General features: G+C 37.6%; 2 long non-coding RNA genes across 2 annotated transcripts in view; one reads left to right on the plus strand and one right to left on the minus strand.

Annotated features, from left to right (window-relative positions):
* LOC140604617 (uncharacterized) overlaps positions 1-13,639 on the minus strand; it is a 38,395-nt gene extending 24,756 nt beyond the window's left edge. The window contains exons 1-5 of the long non-coding RNA XR_012007436.1: positions 13,420-13,639; positions 11,478-11,602; positions 10,932-11,160; positions 10,546-10,605; positions 3,573-8,326 (exon numbers count right to left, since the gene is read on the minus strand). This is a non-coding gene — a long non-coding RNA (uncharacterized lncRNA). The remainder of the gene's footprint in view (positions 1-3,572; positions 8,327-10,545; positions 10,606-10,931; positions 11,161-11,477; positions 11,603-13,419) is intronic.
* On the plus strand, positions 858-12,891 carry LOC140604616 (uncharacterized). Its single transcript, XR_012007434.1, has 5 exons — positions 858-1,159; positions 1,309-1,418; positions 3,414-3,538; positions 8,490-9,064; positions 11,557-12,891. It is a non-coding gene; the product is annotated as an uncharacterized lncRNA (long non-coding RNA).
* Positions 13,640-14,157: the final 518 nt, after the last annotated feature.

The following is a 14,157-nucleotide window of genomic DNA, read 5'->3' on the forward strand; positions in this document are numbered from 1 at the left end:
TTCACTGATTCTGTGGGTCAAGAGTTCAGATAGGGCAAAGCAGGGCTGGCTTGTGTCTGCTGCATAATGTCTGGGGCCTCAGCTCAGGGAGTTTCAAGTATCTGAGGGCTGGAATCATCTGGAGGCTCTCTAACTCACATGGCTGGTGTCTGGGCTCATATGACTCAAAGGCTGGACTCAGCTGGGACTGTTGACTGGTACAACAACTCATGACCTCCCCGTGGGGGCTGTGATGCATGCGGCATAGTGGTTAGGTTCTGGGAGAGACCATAGTAGAGAGGCGGTGCCCAGAGTGAGTGTTTCAAATGACCAGGCCCATAAGGGCAGCATGGTTTTATACTCAGTCCCAAAGTCCTATCACGGCCCCACACTGTGCCTTGTTGATTCAAGCAACCAGAAATCCATCCAAATTTAAGGACAGGAGAAGGGTAATAGATTTTGCTTCTTGATGGGAGGGTAGCAAAGCACATTTCGGGAAAGCATTTTGGACAGGATCTATTTGGTGACCTGCTTTAGGAAATATGGCACACCGTAGTTCACCCTCTGGGCCACAGCAATTCATATCCCATGACATGCAAAATAGTCACTGTCTCTCAAGACCCCAAAACATCTCCTTCTATTTTAATTTCCACCTCAGGCTTAAGACCCAGAATCTTGTCATCTTAACCGGGCAGTATGTAGATAAGACACCATAGATACAGTTCCTCAAGTGTGGTATCTCTCAATCTGATCTGTGAACAGAAGAGACAGGCTGTGGGTCCTCAAAGCAGCAAATACACAGTAGATAAACAGATTAGGATAACCAGAGCAGACCCTCTGATGCAACAATAGGCCCACTGTTCCATAGCAATTCTGAAATCCAGCAGGGATTATGGTTCCAGTCCCTGGAATAAGGCTTAAACTTACAACCTGAGACATGTTCCTTTGGCTTTTGGGTCCATCCTGGGCTCTTCATTCAACTTGAGTCATACTTTTTCATAAGCCACAGCTTATGTTGACAGCTAAACAGAATTTTATTTATTTTTGTTTTTATCTTGTATCTTATCTGTAGCTCAGGGATTTAAGGATTTCCCCCCCCCCCCCATTTTGTTCTATCTATCCCTTTTAGTCTCAGCAAGACAGTTTCTTTAAGAACTTTGTGGATTTGTTATATGTCAATGTATGAGCTTAGCCCTTTAGATAAAATCCATATTCACAAATCTCTTAGAGATAAACCCATTTCTGTTTTGGGCCTCCCATGTGACTTCTGTGGAATAGCATCCTTAACATTTTTAGAAACGCTGATTTTTTTTTTTTTTCTCTTAACAGAGACACACCTTGGGGGCCACCAGAAGGCTTTTGTCTTTCTGAACATGTCTACGGGTCACGGACAAACATCATTCTGATGTCTTCATGATGGTCTTCACAGTTAACCAAAGGTTTCCTCTGTGTTCTGAGACAATATTTTTCTGCTAGCACTCTGGTTTTGATAATTATACGAAAAACCCTTTCTTATTTGAGAAGTCTTTTCTGGCTGGAAATGCTTTCCTCAGGCTTCTATTGCTGGTTTTGAAAACTGAAGAAAGTTTGATTTCTAGTTAGTCTTTCTGCTCTCATATTCTGCTGTAGGCAGCTAAGGGAAGCCATGTGTACCTCAGCTCCTGTCCTGAAACCTCCTTACCCAGCCTATTGAGCTCATGGGTTTGTTTCTTATTTTCTACATGACCATGGATGACTGTTGCCAAGCTCCCTACAGATCCCTGTGAGTTTCCTTTCCTCTGGTGTGCAATAACCACTTCCTAAATCTCTCTCCAACTTTTTCTGACTACCCTTTAGGTATTCAATTACTTTCCTGTGGCTGCTGTAACCAATGGCCACAAACTGGGATGTTTAAAACAACAGATATTGAGGGTGCCTGGGTGGCTCAGTCAGTTAAGTGTCTGCCTTTGGCTCGGGTCATGATCCTGTTTTTTTTGTTTTTTGTTTTTTCCTGCTTTGTTTATTTGTTTATTTCTAGGTTCCTATCTAAGTATACCTATTGTTAGAACAAAGGGCAGGCGAATCCAGCAGATTCAGCATTAATAGTGAACAAGTGTTCACCCTCATTTATAGAGTAGATGAGTAGATCCAGGAACCAAAATAATGTGCAGACAGCTCATGGGCTGCAACCTGAGCTACATTAAGGAGTCAAAAAGAAATACAGTGTAAATGGTTTTCACTCAATAGCTGGGGAGTTAATAGTGAACTTGAGAACTAGGTGCCCTGGTTATATCTCATTGATAGCAGGTGTCAGCTCTATAGTTTAGGGAAATTTATTTGTTGTTGTTGTTGTTGTTGTTTTTAATTTTTTCAAAATGTTATTTATTTATTCATGAGAGAGGCAGAGACAGACATAGGCAGAGAAGCAGGCTCCATGTTGGGAGCCTGATGTGGGGCTCGATCCCAGGACTTCAGGATCACACCCTGAGCTGAAGGCAGGTGCTCAACCACTAAGCCACCCAGGCATCCCTAGGGAAATTTATTATGTGCCTCCGCATCCTCATTTCTAAAATGGAGATAACATTACCATCCTTATATGATGTTGGGGGGATTAAATTAATACCTATATGCAAAGCACCCCGAACAATATAAGAAACAGCAAATAATAGTGTATACTAAGATTTCAATTTTAAATAGTCTTAACACACATAGCAATTTTAAATACTCTTACCACACATATACACAGATATCCTCCTTAAACACACAAAAACATAAAAGACTCAAATCACTATCTGGTAGTTCCTTGTGAACCAAATAGTTATGGAAAAGCTTGGGTGCATCATGAATATTTGAGAGCTAAGCCTGACAAAAAAAATTGAAAAGTCACTGAGGCAAAAGAAATATTTTGTTAAAAGATTTATATATATGAAGAAGAGAGAGTGTGGGGGTGGGGATAGAGGGAGAGGGAGTCTCAAGCAGACTCTGTACTAAGTGCAGATCCCAACACAGGGCTTGATCTCACAACCCTGAGATTAGGACCTGAGCTGGAACAATGAGTCTTATACTTAACCAACTGCATGACCCAGGCACCCCAGAAAAAGAAATATTTTAAAAATACCCAAGTGTTATCCTTTTTTGCTTTAATAATTCTCTACAAGATAAACGTTTTGGAAGACCTAAATAACTGGCCAAGATGCCTGAAAGAATTTCCCCCCATCATTTGTTCTTTAGAATCTTTTTTTTTAACTGATTAGTGAAATTAAATTCATGTTTTTGAACCATTGCACATAAAGTGGGTTTGGAGAGTATTATTATATCATTATTTTTCAGTTTATATCTTTGGGAAGTACACTGAGAGTTGACCATGGAGGAAGAGGGGATTCAATCATAAATAGATGATGCTTACTTGGAATATTGTCTTTCAATGCAAAGTTGAAGGAATTCTCCTTTTACAGACTCAAATTAGAACCATCTCAAGAAACCATACAGCCCTTTTGAAAATGAAAAGTAAAAATTACCCTGGAATATCACACTAATGGAATTGAAGGGGAAAAGTGCAGGGTGAGAAAGAAGGAACACGGTAAGCCCCAGAATTTCCAAACACAAGGACTTACTCTCTAAGCACTTAGATGAAACTTTTCCTTTCATAGGAAGTTGGCCTCAAAGTTTTCTGGGTGTATATTTGGACTGTCAAGCCCTGGATGACTAATGTGTGGTTTGCTTATGACTTTTGACCTGTGGCATAATGGGCTGGCTCAGACTCTAGCATCTCCACGGTGACACATTAATGTCATCCATGTCCTTTCATGGAGGAAGGATTTCCCCTTCCTCAGCATCCCTGCTACTGCCTTGAATACGTGAGCGTTCTCATGTGGAAGTCTCTCAGTCATCCCCCCAGGACCGATCAGTCACCTTGTCATCCTTGTAAAGACATGGCTGCCAGTCTCACAGTGAAATAGGTACAAAAGAGAATTGTGACCAGAGGTAATTTTGAAACTTCTTATCATCACCAGTGTTGCTACTTTTGTCCAGTGGAGGATGCCAGGAGTGCTGCAGCCTCGGGGGGGTCCAGCCACCATTTTTTTCAGCTGGGGCTGCTTGCACAGTGGGCCTCACCCAGGCAGTCACCCACGTGTGTTCTTGTTTTGCACAGCATCTCCCGACACACATGCTGGTTATCTTCTTTTGTTGACACAAATATCATTATGGCCGTAAGTTGGTGGGTACGATGTGACGTTTGAGATATTCTTTGTGTGCCTCACAGTGAAAACTCTGTGCAGCTGAAACTGAACATTGTTTTCTCTGACTTTTAATGGCACGGGTGGAAGTTGAGAGCTCTCACATCATTATTCAGGATTTGGCAGATTCTTGAACTGGATTGTAAATGGTTAGAAAAAAAGAGACTTTTTTGAGCAAAATACTGCTTCATCATCCTTAGAGTGCTTTAGTACTCTAAGCACTAAAGCCTGTATGTGAAGATATCAGTGTGGTCAATACTTCTGAACTGATAGAAACTCATTTCTCTTCAGCTTTTGAGGACGTTTGACTTGCTGCCTGCACAGAAAACCCTGACCCTGAAAATATTTTGCGCACTTCACAATATTCTCTGCATCACCAAGGGCAACTTTGACTTCCTTGGCCTCCACTTTCAATTTTTACAACATTCCTTGAAATACCACAGTTGGTATCTGTGTCTGATTGATGAAAAATCTAAGATGTAGAAGGAGAAATAATAAGTCATTTTGTCTTCCAAACATGTGCTTTTAACCACTAGCTACTTATTCTCCAAATCCATTAATTAGAACAATCATAACTACAATATGAGGATTTCTGAAGAAGTTTTAAAAATTGTATAAAGTGCCAAGCGTAAGGCTCAGATATAGTAGATACTTCATTTAAAAAAAAAAAAAAAAAAAAAAGGTGTAAGAACTTGAATGAGATGAAAAGGTCCTTGGATTAGGTATGTTTCCATATTACTTAAAATGAAGAACTGATTTGCCACATACATATTAGGCTTTGAAAGGCCAAAAAAATTCTGGTTCTCTTCTCCTGACTTCAGAGTTAGTTATAGCAGGAATTAGCCTGTTACTCTTTATGGAGTGATTATGTGCTAACAGTAAGCTAGTGTCTTTTACTGAACAGCATTTTGTATATATTATGACTGGTTCAAGGACTGAAACATTATTAGTCAAATATTTTTTTCTCCAAAATTTGGCTGTGAAAATGATGGTCTAAAATCACTTCTGCCCATTTCTAGCTCCAACTATTTTTGCCTCTAGTAGGCACAAAAAAACAAAAAAACAAAAAAAAAAACAAAAAACCCCACCATGATAATCTACATGGAATAGAATGTACATAAGGTTTGGCTTTTGGGGGGATTATGACACAGAAAAGTGATGAGGGTATCGTACTTGTTAGCTACTCAATGGACTAGACATAGCATCTTAGTTTGAGGAGAATCAGTGAAAAGAAGAGCATGTTGAAAATGGCCGACCTTTCTGAGATCTGTGGGAAAATCTATATTAGTCCCACATTACTGATCTGACTCTCAAAAGCCAAAAATGAAGCTGAATCTTCCTTGTCTTGAATCTAGGGAAAGTAGAATTCCTCCAAGTGTTTCTGCACAAACAACTCCCTACCTACCAGTAATGATCCATAAGAATTCTAAAAAATGTGATTTCTCGATTAAACGACTCAGTAGGTAAATAGCAAGAGAGAAGACAATCACCTTTGAAGCTTAAGTTGTTTGACTGGAAGATCAAGTACAAAAATATTTCAAAACCCAGAAAAAAACTGAAAATTGAAAAAAAAATTGAAAATCATGATGGAAAAAGGAAACACATTTGGGACGACAGATTTAAGAAGCTAAATGTGTTACTAATAAGACTTCTAAGGAACAAAATATAAAACACTGAAGATAAAATAATATTGTATTAGATGTCCATTGCTATAGAACTAATTATCTCTAAACTATGTAGCTTAACATAATTTTATTATTTCATAGCTTCTAAGGGATGGGAACCCAGGGGAACCTTAGCAGGGTGGAGTTCTGACTTGCTCTCGAACCATCTGCCAAGACTGCTATGTCTGAAGTTGATTGTTGCTGAAGTATCCTCTTTCAAGCAAATTCATGGTCTAGAGAGAATGAAATAGTGGGCAAGTGCTCCATAGAGAAGCCAAAATCTTACAACTGTATCTCAGAAGTGACATACCATTATTTGTGCTGTACACTGCAACAGATCCGCCTTGGCACAGTCTTTGAGGGGACTCCACAAGATTGTGAATACCAAGAGGTGGGGACCATTGGAGGTCATCTTCAATGCTGTCTACAATTATAGAAGGAACACCTTTGGAGTTGAAAGAAATTTGAATCTGAAATTTCAAAGCATTCACTCCATTATAGGCTGGATAAGAAGACACACATGTATATTCTGCATAAAAGGCTTGAATGCCAAATATTAAGTGAAAATGAAATACAATATTAAACTCATTTATTACTACAAAGTGAAGAGCATCAAACTGGCCAGAAAATTATCTTTGTAAGAATATAGACCAGAAGACTGGGATGGTAACTACAGATGAATGAGAAGAAAGGACCACAGCTCCAAAGTTCTAGATCACTAAGATAGCATACCTAAATAAAACATCAGCATGAGTCTAGAATGTAAACTATTCATTTATCCCATGAGAAAAACAATTGAGAAAAATGCATTAACTGATAACCAAATAAAGGGTTATACAGAATTCAAAATATGAGAAGATAAAGAAGAAAAGAAATAGAAGCTCTGTAGCGTGCAGGTTCATGAGCCTATACCATACTAGTGTCAAAGAAGAACTCCTATAAAGGAAGCGTAGAACCCTCCATATTTGGTAACAGCCTCAAAATTTCTGTGGTTTTCTATAATAAAAACTTAGTCCTCACTTGATTATGCTAAACCTCTTCACCTTGGGTGACTCTCTCAGATAGCCAACCTCTCTAACGCCTCTCAAATTTCAAACCACTTAAGTTCTGAGGCTCTACCATCTTAAGACAAGTGCTTTTCCATGATTTTTCAGGGAGAGGTAGAGAGAAGCTATAAAAAGTGCGCAAAAGCTTTTTGCTGACGCAGCTTAGAGATGATCCGCATGACTTCTACTTACATTTCCTTGGCTCAAATATGTTCCATGGCCTCAACTGAGTGCAGGGGAGCTGGGAAGTGGGATATAGAAAATAAAGGGCAGCTATGTGTTGATGAACACTAAGGTTATCCACTCTGCTGTTAAATGATCCTAGCAAACATGAGGGTAAGAAATGGAGGTCAACTGAAATCATGGGGAAAGGCAGGGAAATGAGCAAGAGGTTAGAAATAAATTATTTTAAAGTTGTCATCTAATTGATAAGGGCAGGGGGATACTCAGTCTTTATTAAAGAAAGGAGTTTTTATCTTGTCTTCATATAAAAGCTTGCTTCTCTGTATGACAGCAGAGAACGCAAAACCTAACAATAAATGGGGTGGACAGTTAAAATGGATTTTGTTGATCATATGAACAAACATAACACAGTGAGTGACAACATAAAATTAAGAGTAGGGCATGTTAGAAAAATAAAATCAACTATAAAGGACATTAAAGTAAATGAAAGCAAATGAAAGCTTAGAAGAGAAAATCTAAAAAATATATTAAAAAATTAAAAATTAAAATTAAAAAAAGAAGAGAAAATCTAAGAATCAAACTTAAAACAAGTGGGTCAGGAAATATTGAAAATAAAGAGGCAATTATAAACTCATAACAGAGTGGAGATATTAACATCAAACAGTGCAGTTCCTTAAGATTAAAAAGACTGAACAGAATTAAGGGGATACCGTATAAACCATTTCCATTCCACTTTACTTAAAAACACACCCCTGTAGCAGACAGAAATTATACCAGTACTGGAAATCGGTCATTAACACTCTACATTGACTGTGTACACAAATTGGCAACAGGTGCTTCTATTCAGCTTGTCTTCATTTTGCACTTGTTCTCATCCTAAGTAGCTTGATATTCTGGTGTGATGTTCTTTAACTTGGTAGGTGACTCGGAGTATAATATTTCCAATATAGAAATGGATGACTATGACCAGTATTCAATTTATTTAATGCCATAAATTATATATATATGCTTATATTTAAGTTTATACACACATTTATATTAATTTATATGTATATAAGTTCATAAATTCTTTATTTGTCAAGCACCTGGCTCTTGAGCAGTACTTCCAACTGTCTCATCAGTCCAGTGACAAAGGTCCTGTACATCAATGTAAAACGTGTGAATGTCCTGAATACAAATGGCATCCATCCTCCTTTCTCCAGTGGTGCAGCTCTCTTGTACTTTCCACTGGCTGGAGCTGAAATCCAATTGTAACCATTTAGTTGCTAATTGAATCAGACTTTTGTGTTCCACACAATGATTCTATGGGGCAAATGCATTGAAAACAGGAAACATTTAAATGAAACCCATTCCTTTAGTCTGCCACAGCTGAGATTTTCTCTTTTTTTTTTTTTTTAAAGATAATATCTCAAAGGTTCACTTGTTGAGTTTACTTGGCAATGGAAAAAAAACATTGCAGAGAATATGAAATTACATGGAAATGTCTGGTTTAACATAAATAGAACTGTGTGGCGCAGAAGCTTATGAGGCCATGGGGGACTTGCAGCTATTCTGTTACCGAAAGGCCGACTAGGTCAGCAGGCTGTACGAGAAAGAGCCAAGTCCATCAGGCAAATATGAGGACTGACAACCTGGTCGTAGCCTCCCAAGGCTTGACGCGATGCAAGACGGAAAGGTGCTGTCTGAAGTACTGAAAGTGAACTTCATTTGCAAAACTTACAGATTCCTTTGGTGATTAAAAAAAAATTGGCAGACTGCGTTTGATATTTCTAAATGGAATAAATTAATCTTTGACTATTTTAGTCTGTCCAAGAGCCAAACACACAAAAATGAAATAATGGTGAGAGATGTATTAAAAATGGTATCTAAAAGCAGGCTTCACCCCTTGAGACTACTTGAAGCAAATGGGCACTCTAAAGAGGCAGATGTCTCAGAATTTTCTTGGAAGGTTAAAATCCGAAAAGAAGACAGCAAGGTAAGAGAGAAAAACAAAATTTGAGATCATTTCTGGTCCTTCCTTTCAAATAGTACTATTGTTCATAACATTGTGTGAAGAAAAATACATGGAAGGCTGCCAGGAATAATGTTTTAAATTTACTCCATTACCTACAACTTATTTGACATCTGTTTGGAAACTGTAAGTGGCATTGTAACCTGAAAGGCCATTTCTGGTTCAAGGAGGTTGGAGGCCACATTCTTGTTCCTTTATTATTTTTTTAAATCCCGAATAGCATAAGCTTCTAGGAGACATCATTCAGCTTCCAACCAGACACATTGTTTTGAAGCTTTCTAGGGATGAGTTTAGAGCTGCCACTTAGGGGTTGAGGTGGGAGGTATAGGGTCAGAAAAGAGAAAAAAGGCTAGGGAATTGCAAACATCTGGCTTGAAGTTTTTGTTCTTACATGCTTAGGGACAGTCTTCCTGAAAAGTGAAGGAGTGACGCTTTGAAAAGTCATTGTCCGTAGTTTTGAAGCCTTTTCATAACATATGTGTCTATTTTGGTTCCTGAAAAAATTGCTTTTTTCAAGCTTATGCAATTATGTGATCCAAACTTAGTTATCTCAGGATTGTAAGTTACTAGATGAAATGAATAGATGCTATTTATTCAGTGCTTTCTACTGAAAGTAACCACAATAAGTGAGAAAATTAATAGAAAATATATGAAAACTGAATGCTTTGGAAAGGCTCAGTCAATCGCTTCTTGGCCTTTTGGCGAAGATCAAGTGAAAGGCTCAGTCAAGGAGAGTCAATTAAAAAAAGTTGTCCATTAGGTCTAGGCAAGCTAACTATCAATATTTGTCTGCTATGAAATATAGCAGAAGAATATTATTTCTTTGGATTGCTTTATAAGTGACTTAAATTTCTCAGTTCCTTTTAATGAAATAAAAACTCAAAAACAAAGCACTACTGGTAAGTAAATGCAAGAAAGCCAACTGCCAATTCCAAAGACAAGATCTTGTTCCTATAACAACAACCTAGTGAATTAGTTCACATGCATATAAACATTTATATTTAAAGCATGATTATATTCTTAATAATCTTCACTTTAACTTCTTAGACTAACTGGTGACCAACTATGACTTCTAGTTATCTGTGGTAAGACCCTTCCAGTCCAATAGAGTTTAATCTTGAGACACAAATTATACCACAAGCAGAGTTTAAAGAATCTTATTAATTTAGTGTCTTTAATATTAGACAGTGAAAATTGAGTACCTCATACAATCCATACCGATTGCCTGACTTAATGCCAAATGTGATTCAGCAAAGAATCTCAGTTGAGATTTTGTTAACATTTCACTCCACACCCAATTCTCCTCCCACCCAAACTGTTTTTCTTTTAACAGAGATTTTATATTTTTATCTGAAGACTAATAATCCAAAATGCCATTAAAAGGGAAGTTAATTTTCTATTTTTCTTAGTGCAAAGCATGTTTGCAAGAACTCTTGAAGGCTTACCTGGCTGGTGGCTCACAAGTGCTGGTCAGTGCATGACCCTCCCCGAGAGCCTCTCCCACACTGAAAGGTGTAAAGCATTTTCAGATTGTGAGATGGGACTACTTGGTGTTCCCGTAAACATCACAGACCCAAAAGGCAGAGGAACTTGGGGAAAAAATGCCACCTGCCGGGCGAGCAGGGCATCCCTTACTTCTCCCAACTTTGGAACAAGATTCTTATGAAGACCCTCGCCCCTCCTTCCCTCCTCCCCTCCTAAACCCCCAAACTGACACATGCCATGTAGTGTCTGGGAGGAATTTGTCCAAACTAGAGTGTTGAAATAGAGTTTTTAAAAATCTGATGATGGACTGGTCCTTCGCTTTCTGAAGTGAAGCAGTCAAGCATACCTGTGTAAAATCAAAATTCACAATGTGGCTCCCACAGTGTGACTGGTGGCTCGAGAGATCACTAAGGGCCCAGGCTGCTCTTCTCTCCTACATTGGTGGTGAGGCTAATACTCTCCTCTTCCTCCATCTTCATACATCATATGGAGATTATAATTTCCAGGAATTGCCAGTCAGGAGATTGTGCGGTCATGGCGTCATAAAAAGAGAGAATCCCTGTGACTTCCGGGAACTGAGAGAAAACATTCAAAAGAAGAGAAATGATGGGTTCTTGCCGTGCCTACCAAAAATTAAAAATAATTTAAGCTAAAATATCACAGCACTGATGACAGAATCAAAAACAGATGGATTAAAAAAAAAAGCAGATGGCCTTGGAAGCAATCAACAATTCATAAGAAAATAATACATAATAATGCACACATAGAAAAAGAATGCCGCACACACAACTCACATGTAGATGAAGAAATAATTATTTATAAATATTGGTAGAGTAATTGGCTAAATTATTTGGGCAAAAGTTAAATGAAACCATACCTCTAGGAAACTTACTTGTAAGTTTGTTTTTTCTCTGTATAATTTTACTTCCTTATGCTAGATACTCTACTGCTCTATGAATTTCATATCCTAGGAACAGAGCCCGTCCAGTGTAATTCTCATTGGTGTTACTGTTGCGCCTACAAGAAGTCGAAGTCATTGTTGTGGAAAAGGAAAAGAAGCATGACAGACTTGCCTATAGAGCATTTTCCCATATGGGGAAGAGAGACAGGTTCATATCCCAGCTTCAATCTTATGGAGACTTGTAGATGTTTCTCTGTGATGAATGACACCATTTTTTCCAACATTGACATAATTCTAAAATACCTCCTAATTACTGCAAATGGAAGGAGGCTATGCATATAGAACATGAAAAATAGCAAAAAAAAAAAAGTTTGAACCCATAAAATAAAATATATATATATATATTTGTACACAATACACAGACTATATAAACTACATTACCAGGCTAAAAACAAACAAGAAATGTATGAACAAGTAAATAATCAAAATTAAATTAGTATTGTTGTTTGAAAAGTTCAAACACTTTGACAAGTAAAGCAACCCAATAAAAATTGACAAATTGTCACAGAGAAATAATACACAAAATCATACCCTACCTCATTGCTGATCAAGAGACTTACAAATTAAAACAATTTAAGATATCTTTTTCCACCCACAAATTACCTAAGATTATTTTTAAAATAATATTTGTTGGGTTGCAAGGAAACTTACACTCTCAAAAAATGGTAGTGTGAGAACCAAAGGTTCTAGAGGATGATGTTGGAACTATATATCAAGGTCCCTCAAAGGTTAATACGTTTGACCCATAGATTTGATAGATAGGTACTAGCTTAAGGAAGTAGAGCTGTGACAAAGTGCATAAAGAATTACAGATTGTAAGTAATAGAGTGAAAAGTGTAAGTTAATTAAATGCTAAAATGTAATAGAATAATCAAAGAGATTTTGTTCGGCTGTAATATGTGGTCATGCAAAATGGAGATATTGTAAAAGAAAAAAGTTTACACAAACATTAAGCCCTGGATGCATGAAACAAATCTGTACAAGCCAAGGGATCCCAGTTTTGTAAATTCATGAATATAGTCATAAAAATATATACAGCTAACATAACGGTTAAGCTTGGATGGTGTAACAGGCCACTTTCATTTTCTTGCATGTATACATTTCTGAATCTTCTACTGTAAAATGGTATTTTTTCCAGAAATATAGAGACAGTGGACAAAATAGGTTTGATTAGATTTTTTTTTAAGATTTTATTTATTTATTCATGAGAGACACAGAGAGAGAGGCAGAGACACAAGCAGAGGGAGAAGCAGGCTCCATGCAGGGGGCTGGATGCGGACTCGATCCTGGGTCTCCAGGATCACGTCCCGGGCTGAAGGCAGACGCTCAACTGCTAAGCCACCCAGGCGTCCCTGATTAGATATTTTTATTTTTATTTTTATTTTTTTTTTTTGATTAGATATTTTTAAATGAATTATTATTTCACATTATCCACAGCCTTGTATCTTCTCTCCTACTAAGAGTTGCTCTTCAAAATCGAGTTTGGTTTTTTTTTTTTTTTTCCTCTTCTTCCTTTCCTCCTCCTTACCCCCCTCACCTAGGACCTATGTAAAGCAAGTAGTGGGTCATTCAGAGAAGCATCTGACACTTGATTTCAGCTCAGGTCAAGATCTCAGGTTGTGAGATAAAGCCCCTCATTTGGCTTGGTGGGGAGTCTGCTTGAGATTCTCTCTCTCTTCCCCTTTCTCCCCCTCTGCCCATCTCCCTGCTCATGTGCATGCTCTCTCTCTAAAAATCCATAAATAAATCTTTTGAAAAAATTAAGCAAGTGAAGGCTTATTCTCAAAGGAGAGATCTTATGGAATTTGACTCAGCAAATCAGTCTTTCTGCAAAGGAGTAAACAAATATGAGGAAAATGAAACACGTTCTTACCTTAAGATGTGCTGAATTCCAAAATCTGTACATACACAATCAAGTATTGAATAAATGTTTGAGTATCACCTATATGCAGAGTCTTCTATTATGGCCTCTGTATGCACGGTTGCATTGAACCTGTACAGCAGCACTGTTACCAGGTGGATTAAAGAATTAAGGCTTCGGTCATGTGGTCTCACAGCTTTTTGAACTGTGCTCTTCCTGCTATACCGAAGGAAATGCCATTAGAAGAGCTGATTTGGGGCAATCTATTTTTTGCATTTCCTGTTGGCAAAATGAGATATGTGAAAGTGCTTGGGGATTTAAATATAGTTTTAAAATACTGCTATTTCCTATATGTAGAGATTTTTCCAAAATAAGATGGCTTAGAATTTTGGAAAGATATCTAGCCACCTGGAAACTCTGAAATCTAGACTGCAAGGTTTTTGTGATAGTCTAATCAAAATTTGTATAGGTGGGTGTTTTATTCCAAAACCAGCTAGTGCGGAGGGAATCATTATGGAAGATTATGTTAGAGGATTACGGTAAAAGAAAAATATCAATCACTTGAAAGTTGAATTTTGTTAATCATATTTAGGCTTTCTTGGGATTGCTAATATATATGGAGGATAGTTTATATTTTTTAATAACATTATAGAAAATCCTGTTTTACTTTTGTTGTGCTTATTAGAATTTTTACATTATAGGTGCACACACTTTTTGGTCTGGTGATTTTTATAGTTTTAAAGTTATTAC

The sequence above is a fragment of the Canis lupus genome, chromosome 15 (assembly GCF_048164855.1).
Source record: "Canis lupus baileyi chromosome 15, mCanLup2.hap1, whole genome shotgun sequence".
NCBI lineage: Eukaryota > Metazoa > Chordata > Mammalia > Carnivora > Canidae > Canis > Canis lupus.